Raw genomic sequence first — 10,440 nt, 5'->3', positions numbered from 1 at the left:
TCAGGAGTCACTGGTCGGAGTAAGTGTCAGCAATCTGCTTTACCACGTAACAGTAAGTAAGTGTAACCCCGCATCTCACATATGTGATGAATAAGCACTTTCAGTGGGTAAAGGCTCCGGTGTTCTTGGCTATGAGGAAACATCGTATAATGGAGAAGAATGTGGAAAATTCAATGTTACCACAATAACTACTGGAAAGTCTACGAGTATCATGAGGGCCAGGCATGTCTCTGAAACATCTGTGTTTTCAGTGTCCTGCTGGAATGAACTCACTCCCAGGTGCCAGTTCCCGGGGTGTACTCGGCTTACTATTTCTACACCAGCCATGACAGTAGAAGATAGGAATGATTTATAGCTGTATGGAAACCACAGGATAGTATTATCCTTTATTTCTGCTCAACATTTGATGGACTCGATAATTCTAAGTAATAGTTATATCTCTGAAGAAGACAACTTTGCACAACCTATAAGGTAATGCTGCGGGGGCTTCACAGATGTTCACATGAAGGTGTTGGCCTGTGATGTGACCCAAGTGTCCTGGGTTCTTGGTCAGATGCAGTTTTGAGAAAACCTGTTGAAACAGGTAGGCCCTGCCGTGCTTCGGTCCCTTGGGCTCCTGTTCTGCTAGGGTTTTAAAAGAGACATCTGGTAGGGCTGATACCAGAGGGAAATAACACGCTCATGTGAATGTCACAACCTGATCGTGACTGTTCGGGTCCTATTACACGGGCCGTTGCTAGATCGGCCCTCGCTTACTGGGCCGTTTACTGGTACGCGGCCCGATAATCGTTTAGCTAGGGTTGCAGGGACGTAGTGATGTCCGTGCAGCTCTTACCCAAACAGTTAATACTTTACCTGTCCACGCTCCCGATCTTCTCCGGGACCGCCGCAGCCAGTGATTGGCTGAGCGGCCTGTCAACTCAGACAGGCAGATCTAAAGCTGCAGCGCGTGGTGCCAGGATGCATACAGAGCGCAGGAGAAGACCAGGAGTGTGGACAGGTGAAGTATTAAAGGCCCTATTACACAAAGTGATTATCAGACGTGTGATAATCGTTTCATGTATTAGAAGACAATGATTATCTGACATACACAATGTCGGCTGAATGATGTCTTTCAACAGGCTGAAAAGCCATCGATCAGCCTGGCAACGATCTGCTGCCATCGATCTGTATAATAGGAGTGTCAGCAATAGACAGCGGCAGTCTCCTATGGGTTGCCCTGACGATGGCCCGCGCAGTTTGCCGTAGCCCCTCCCGACTCTTACCCGTTCCTCTTCGCTTGCTGTTGGCGCTAGCAGGTCGCTCACCACATCGCACGCTGTAATAGGGGCGTTACTGTTGGGCAATTGTCAGCTGGCGGCCGCGCATCGCAATCACACGTAGCAATGCGTGGCTAATGATTTTAGGTCAGGGCCTAAAGAAATGATCAGCCGAATTGGTCCATGCAATAGGGCTACATGCTGCGTTTACACGAAACGATAATTGGCCCGAACGTACGATTAACGATGTCGAAGTAACGATTTTTATTTTTATAACGATCAGCGATTAGACGGTACGATATATCGTACGGAAAATTCGTTTTGCGATCGCTTAAGCCTATCTCACACATTGGTTAAATCGGCGAACGACTGTTGACACGGAACGATCTGCAAATTTTTTGTGAACGATCAACGACGATTTGGGAACATGTTCAAAGATCAAAATGAACGATTTCTCGCTCATCGTTTAAACGTTCGCTGCGTTTACACTTACGATTATCCTTCAAATTCGATCGTTATGGCGCAAATTCGCACGATAATGGTTACGTGTAAACGTAGCATTAGACTTTATGACACTACTTAAGGGTGCATGAAAAAAATTAATCTTTCAGGCATCTTAAAGTGCAATTATTTCAGAAAACCTTTGAGAAGCCATCGAGATATAAGAGCCCCCACCAAGTGTTAGAACCAGTAGGGAGAAGCATACAGCGATGTATAGAAATTGTTACTCCGATTAGTCCCATTGGGGCTTACAATTCATTTTTTAATAAGAGGAAATCCATGCAAACATGGAGAGAACATACAAACTCCTTACAGATGTTGGTATTGATTGGATTCGATTCCAGGGAGCCAACAAGGCAATACTGTTAACCACAACTACTAAGCTACCGCTTCATATATGTTCTTCCATGTAATGTCCTCCGCCTGTGCCTCTCATCTTTCCTTCATCCTGTCTCCTGAAATAGGCAAAGCCTGCTGCGGCCTGTCCTTCATAATAACGTCTTTCTGAATCCAGTTGTTGATGATCCAGAAAATGGAGAGAATTTGCCAAGGCCTGCATGGTATACTGTTGCTGAATTTTTTTTTACTCAGAAATCAATGATGAGGAAGGAAGGGGAGGTGAAGGAAGAGGAGAAGAAAGTGATGATTGAGGGCAAGGAAGGCACTAAGGAGGAAGAAGAAACCAAGGATGAAATAGCCGCAGATATTAGTGGTTTGGGAAAAACATCAGTATGATCAAGATTTTTGTCCTTGTGCTGCTGCTGCCTTGTGAAGGGTATGTTCACACTGAGAAAATGAGGCGGAGAGTTCCGCCGCGGAATCCCACCTGCTTCAATGTCAGACGGCATCTCTATTGAATTGACATGTCAATTCTTTGAGAGGAGAGCGGAGGCACGCGAGCCCTTCCATTGAGATGCCATCTAACACTGAAGCAGGACTCCCTAGGGCTGCATCCAAATTCTCAAGCCCCCCGTGCGTCAAATGTTGAGCATTCAGGTTCAGGCGGGAAAGTTTGTTCATCAATAATCCTGAATATACCCGTTTAGGCCAGGTCCAGTATTAGAGCTAGAGTATTAGCTCAAGTGTATTACAGCACTTCCAGAAGTCCCGTTCCCCTCTCATCATAAGAGGTCCACATACCTGCAGGATTTTTTCAGTGTATTCTGCCATGGTCTTAAAGTGATATGTACCCTTTAAGCACTTACTCGCCCCTAGGTTCAATTTCATAGGTAATCAATTACCATTAACACTTCGCTGGTGTGGGAAGAAACTGTACAACCCTGGAAAGACTGATGCAAACAAGTACAGACTCCTTGTCAGATTTGAATGCTGGACCCCAGTGCCTGAAACCCTGCACAGAGCTCCTGTATTATTACAGCTGTAGACACGTGCATTTCTCACTGTAATTATAAGGCCTAATCGGACGCCACCATCTAAACAGTGATATTTTATTTTTAACATGTAATAGCACAAGGGAATTTCCCTTCTGACTAGATTTTTTTTCTCTTTTAGCTCGACGATTGCCACAAGAGCAGTCAGCAGCGGATGGAGTGACATCATGACCTCTGCACTGTTTGCTCTAGGTGTAAAAAAGTTGCAGGACTCAAAACAAGAACAACTATTTACATCTCAAATACAACAAATTATCTCGCTTTAAATCAGCTAATGTGGCAGAGAAGCTGCTTATTTCCTCCCTCTAAGTGTTCAGCAATTATTTTCTAATCTGTACATTGTTGCTTTGTGAGGAGACACTCGATAACCAAGTTTATAACAGTCAAACCAGCCCTGTCTCCATAGGTGCTCAGACAGACTTGGAAAAACAATGGAAACCACTGAAGGGTATATTGATTTAGCAGCGTCTGATAAGAACTGAGGCACCGAGTGGCACGTTAAATTGGATATACATTATGGTTTAGTATGTCTTATCAGTCCCAGTCCTGACAGGTTTGACAATGAAGAATCTCACTCTCAAACATCAATGCTATGGATTAGCTTTCCGTGGGGCTTGTCAACTACTGCCAAGTTGTTAAGTGTGAACAAATTTAAGGAATGTTAAGGTGTCTATATCCATTAAGTGATGGTCTGTGGGTTACGGCTGACGCCCCCTGAGCAATGCGGTTTAGGAGGCATTGGATTTTCTCTTTCTGAAATGGCATAAGGGTGTCTATACAGATGGTAGTGTTGCCCGATGTGTATGCCTATGGAGTTAGCTTCAAAATGAAAATTTATTTTGGAGCATCAATGTGAAAATGTTGCAGTTTTCATTCTGACTACCAAAGATCCTCATACACTTTTGATGGCCATACCCGCCACTTGCAGCAGGTTTGGCTGTCAGTATACTGTATGGGGCTCTCCCGACTGTCAGAAGCAGCGGAGATAGGGGTCAGATGTGGAGATAGGAGACAGATTATTACAGATAGAATTTATAGTTTTTGAATAGACAGTTCTCCTGTGATGGCGTCAGGTGCATTGCTCATGTGACGCTGTAGCCATTTGCTGGCCCCATTGGTCACTTCTTGAATGTACAGCACGTTACTGCTGTGGACTTTGTTATACATTGTTCTTTTAAAATTCTATTGTTTCGAATGTGCATTGGCTCAAAGTCAGAGGAACCCTATTCATTTACAAAGACCCATAGCTTCGTAAGAACATTTGGAAGGGGCCAGGTGCGACCCAAAGAGAGGAATATCAGTGATATGTGGGGAAGAAAGGAGAGAAAAATATAGAGGAGGAAGGGAAAAATTGGACAGGAACCCCATAGCAATTCTAGAACCCTAAGGACGTTAGGCCAGACCTAAAAAAACCCCCTACCTTATCCAGAGAACCTGCACCCTACAGTGGGAATCGCAGCACAACTCAGTGAGTACTAATTATTTATTGAAAGTCAGCCAGTGAGTATATACCCCTCACAGAAAGAACACTGGGACTAGAGTTTCATGAAAGTACTAAAACGGAGCATATAGGGTAACAGAGACCCCTGTTTCCCTCCTCACTTTCCCTTGCTCCATCCATTTCTGGGAAAACAGTGTTACAAGAGACTGTCTATTCTATTGTATGCCTTAACTGCTGGGTTTGGCTTGTTATCTAAATATACATTCCCTCAAAATTGACTCGGTAGGATGTGACCTTGGATCTTTAAGAGGTATGTGGTGGAACTCCTATATACACTTATACTTACTTTATATACACATACACTTATACTGCATCATATACATCATATACACTTACACATATACTGCATCAATTAAAACACAAAAATAGAGTGAGAATTTGGCTAGGTAACTGCCAATAAACTCTAATAGTCAGTAAAAGGCATTTCCAGTATACAAAATGCTCTTCCAGTGTTTTGTCCTCCACCTTTGCCAAGACATAGATTCTGGCGGACACAGTCTATACATACACCTACTAATGCATAATCATCCATTAACACTTCACTTTAACACCTCCATCCTCTATCATCTCACAAGTCAATTCTCACATCTTACAGGAAACAGTGGGGGGCATTATAGTAGTACACCTGTTTATATAGCTATACTCTGCACTGACAAAACAATATCTCAGAGGCATTCGTGCACTTTTTAATATGTTATATGTTAATAAAATTTTCTAAGCCAGTCAACACACAGTTAGGTTGTGCTAACTAGGACTATAGGATCCCACACAATGTGCCAGGATGTTGTCTGTGCTTAGAAGCAGTGAGTAGTGGAGGAAGTTGAGTATTTTGGCCATGTGTAAGGGCCTTATTACACGGCACGATGATCGTGTGAAAAATCGTTATATTGTTCGAATTTAAACGATAATCGTTCTGTGTAATAGCAGGCAACGATCGAAAAATCGCCCGTGTGTCGTTGATCGTTGATTTAGATCTGAACCTATAAACACCAGTAATTGTTTGCTAATCTTCGCTAATCATTCGCTGTAATTCCACATTCGTTCGCTGTAGTTCCGCATTTTTTCTTTAATCGTTCAGTGTAATTGCACATTGTTCATTGTTTTGCTGGGATCATATGGAGTAAACGATCTCAGTAACGATCGCAGTATCGATCGTAACTAACAACAATTTTTCTGTGTAATATGGTGAATGATTTCAGGTTAACGATAAACAATCTAGTTTGCGATCGTTTATCATTAGGCGTTAATCGTTAAAAATTGGGTACTATTACACAAATCGATTTATCAACGATTAACGACAAAACAATCTCAAACGGCCGCTATGGTGAATGACCTGAAATCGTTCACCCAATTACATAGAACGATGATCGTTACTTATGATCATTCTTGCGGTCATCTTGTCATGGCCATTGCGTTCATCACTACGACGTCTTATTCCATGGGAACGATCAACGATAAAAATAGGTCCAAATTCTATCAAACGACCAACGATTTCTCGTTGGTCGTTTAATCGTTGTCGGCTATTACACTAAACGATTATCTTTCAAATTCGAACGATTCAACGATTTTTCGAACGATAGTCATCCCGTGTAATAAGGACCTTAGTAAGCATAAGTTGCAGACAAGTAGCTTCATGTATGTGATACTAGGGGCACAAATACATTTCTTCATTGAACAGAACAAAACATAATGTTCAGTTGTCCAGGTACGTGATGTGTGCAGAGACTGTTCATAACCTGAACCACAAAAGAGGAGACAAAAGAAACCCTATTGATGGTACACCCGGGTTTACCGGGCAGTGAGCCGTCACCTTAGAGATAAACTTCTGTTTTCTTTGGACAATTCAATATTGCTAATGAAAACAAGAGACTTCCTTATAGTTTGCCTGCATCCTTGTGAAACCTCACATTATTTTTTTCTCTGTAGATTTTCCAAGAATATTCAACCGTGCATAGAAACTCAATGTAAATCTGTACAAAAAATGCAATGTGTATACTGAAGATGGCACACCCTCACGCTCCAGGGGCAAATACATGGGTGATTTAGGTTATAGATAGCAGTAATAACATAAAAATATAATAAAATATGATAAGAATGTGATTACCTTTAGAACCTTTGTTTAATAGTTTCGGAGAATTTTTTTTTTTCATATGAACTGGTGTCAAAAAGTTAAGTTAAAAACCTCAAGTTTTCCAAAACTTATGAGCTGCTGTATGTCCTGCAGGAAGATGGTGTACTCTTTCCAGTCTGACACAGTGCTCTCTGCTGCCACCTCTGTCCCTGACAGGAACTGTCCAGAGCCGTAGCAAATCCCCATAGAAAACCTCTCCTGCTCTTGAAGTTCCTGTCACAGACAGAGGTGGCAACAGAGAGCACTGTGTCAGACTGGAAAGAATACACGACTTCCTTGTATTTGTGTAATTATACATCATACTAGACCTTTCTATCCCGGACATCAGACATATGAGGAGAGTCAGAAAGCCGCGCACATTAGATGGAGGCCTAATTCTGCCAATTCTGACGCTACAGCTGACTTTAGCTAAATGTGTATTGTGGTTACTAATCCTGGAAGTGATGGCATTTAGTTGACAGACACAGACTGGAGAATAAGGGAAAAGAAAGAAAGAGGTATCAGGCAGGAATATGACTGAAATCATGTTACATGGCCTGTTCTATGTATTATAAAAGTAACATGTTGTTTTGTTGTGAACTTTGGCTTTAAGATTTCCATCTCAACTAATGTAGGTAATCTTGTAGGGTTAGTCAGGTTAGATATTTTTGCAAATACTTTCATTTGGCAAACTTGCCTCCTTCTCATGATATGCTTTCAGCTTGCTGTGTAGGTTACTGGCCAAGACTCTGCTCTAAAGCAGTGGTCAGACTGATATACATTCAGTTATAGTATACTCATTTATATATATTATGCAGTATATACACACTACAAATCTATACATCTAATATATATATATATATATATATATATATATATATATATATATACAGTATATATATATATATATATATATATATACACACACAGTGGTACCTTGGTTTAAGAGTAACTTAGAATAAGAGCGTTTTGCAAGAAGAGCTTACAGTTTTTTAAAATTGTAACTTGGTTTAAGAGCATTGCTTTGGTTGAAGAGCTTCCTGTACTGGGTGGGATCTAAACGATAATCGTAAGGTTGAATAGCAGTTAATGATTAAACGATGAACGAGAAATCGTTAATCGCTTAGTAAGACCTGGGCCTATTTTTCTCATTGCTCTTTCACAAATTGTTCGCATTGAATAAGACGTCGCTCGGTCGTTTGCGGTAGCAACGAACGCAATAGCGATGACAAGGCGACCGCAAGAAAGATCATAAGTAACGATTATCGTTCCAGGTAAATGGGTGAACGATTTCAGGCCCTTCGCAATAGCGGTTGTTTGAAATCATTTATCGTTAACGATTATGCGAACGATAATCGTCCCATGGAATAGGGCCCTAATAGTTGAGCTGGGAATATCCCTTTAATTTACACATCCTATGTACCCTCAGACCATGAACCTGGCAGGATGCAATGGATGGTCTATTTGTTATCGGAGAGGCTTCATAACCATAGAACATCCTGATGACTGGATGTCCAGAGATAGGCATCTGTGCCGTGTTCTATGTTACATATACCGGGTTACCTAGATGTATGATTAAATACCTAAAATTCCGATAACATGTTGAGCAAAGGTGTTATGGTTTTTTTTGTAAGCTGTTGTTTCCTGTCTTGTAAGTAAGCTTTGCAAGTGGAAAATTCTGTGTCATATTGTACCATGTAAGAGAAGATGCCTCAGAGAGGAAGTGACCTAGACTTTCATGTCCCATTTTGCTTGGGGATAATGGAGGAAGTCTAAGAGGTTTCGACCACCGTTGTATGGCGTTAGCTTGCATAGACGTAGATGTTTTGTTCTGCATTAGCAACAGAATTACACCGGGAGGATTATAATATATGTCTCAAGTTTAATGGTGTCACGCTTTATTAGGGTGGGCTAGCAACTACTATCTTCTATGGAAACGAGTATTTTCCAATATATACCTATATGAAAGGCTCCAACCTAAGTCACCGTATTGTTATACAACAGAATATACTCCCCATTGATTACATTGTAAATCATTTATACAATGCAGACACAGGTAGTCATAACTTTATACAGTATGCTTGATGGAAAAGGTACGTTTTCAGTGATACTTAAGGCCGGGTTCACACAGCGTAAGACACTGGCCGTTCTTTGACCCGGCTGTGTGAGAGAACAGCCGGTGTCAGTGAAGATGATCCTGGCAGGTACTGTAGTAAGACCTGCCGGATGAACTTCATTTATGTTGAATTCACCATTACACGCAATGGAGAGTGAGGCCGGAGCCGCACTTTCCATTGTGTGAACTGACAGTTCTTTGTGGCTGCTATTCAATGAAAAGCGGCCGCACAAAACTGACATGTCAAGGGATATGCTCTGTATACACTCTGTCCTAAGGCTATGTTCACACGGCGTGTGAGACCGGCCGTTCCGTGACCCCGGCCGGGTCACGGAACGGCCGGTCTCAGCCCGGATCATCCCGGCCGGTACTTAATTACCGTCCGGGTGATCTTTCTGGCCACGGAGCTCTAATTTGGGCGCATCAGCGTGCGCCCGCATCAGAGCTTCCCATAACCCACAGTGAAGCGAGCGGCCAGAGCCGCTTGCTTCACTGTGTGAACTGACAGGTCTTTCATGTCAGTGACATGACAAGTCAGTTTTTTCCTGCGCCGCATGGGATCCCGGCCGGAGCGTATATGAGCGGCGAGAACTACGACCGTAGTTTTACGTAATGTGAACATAGCCTAATAGTGTAAAAAAGTTTTCTAACCGAAGCCAGTCCTATAAAACGCCATGTCGTTGAGACAGCTTAAGGCTATGTGCACATGCTGTATGAGACCGTCCGTTCCGTTCCGGGGCACAGAACGGCCAGTCCCTGGCCGGATCATCTCGTCCGGTACTTAAGTACCAGCCGTGCAGCTCTGATGCGGGCGCATCAGCGTGCGCCCGCATCAGAGCTTCCCATAGCACACAGTGAAGCAAGCGGCTGGAGCCGCTTACTTCACTGTGTGAACTGACAGGTCTTTCTGCGGCTGGAATTCACTGAATTCTGGCCGAGGAAAACTGACCTGTCGTTTTTTTCCGGCGCTGCATAGGATCCCGGCCGGAGAGCATACGATGTGTGTACGCTCCGGCCAGGATCCAATTCAACATAAAGCTATGTCAAACACCGCAAAACTACCGCCGTAGTTCTGCGGCAAGAACTACGGCCGTAGTTTTACGTAGTGTGAACATAGCCTAATATTGTGCAATGAGATTTTCTGACATTTTATGATGATACTCCCATACTTCCATTTTCTCTAACAAAAGAAAAAGGGCCAATACCCACTCGTCCAGTATCCAAGAACTGCCAGATGTCTTACTGACCATGGGCCATCTGTCCTAACATGGTCGCCTTATGGCAACCTTGAGAAGCTGATCCGGGAAACGCTGTCAGATGGTTCTCTGTGTGTCTGTCCACAGGCGTGTTGAATCTGCCCCAGCAATTTAGCTAAATACTATTTGCCTTCACATCAATTTCTATTTATTTTGGTCTATTAGCAGACAGTCTAATAGTGAATTGCTCATCAAATATCGGAGGATCTATGCACATGCTGCTTTTTGTTAGTCACTGTTTACCACCTCGTTTTCAGCTGAGGAAACAGTGCCGGAGGTTGGTAAATAGCTTGTGACAGTCCGCCT

The sequence above is a fragment of the Dendropsophus ebraccatus genome, chromosome 6 (assembly GCF_027789765.1).
Source record: "Dendropsophus ebraccatus isolate aDenEbr1 chromosome 6, aDenEbr1.pat, whole genome shotgun sequence".
Taxonomy (NCBI): Eukaryota; Metazoa; Chordata; class Amphibia; order Anura; family Hylidae; genus Dendropsophus; species Dendropsophus ebraccatus.
This window is presented reverse-complemented; position numbering follows the sequence as displayed.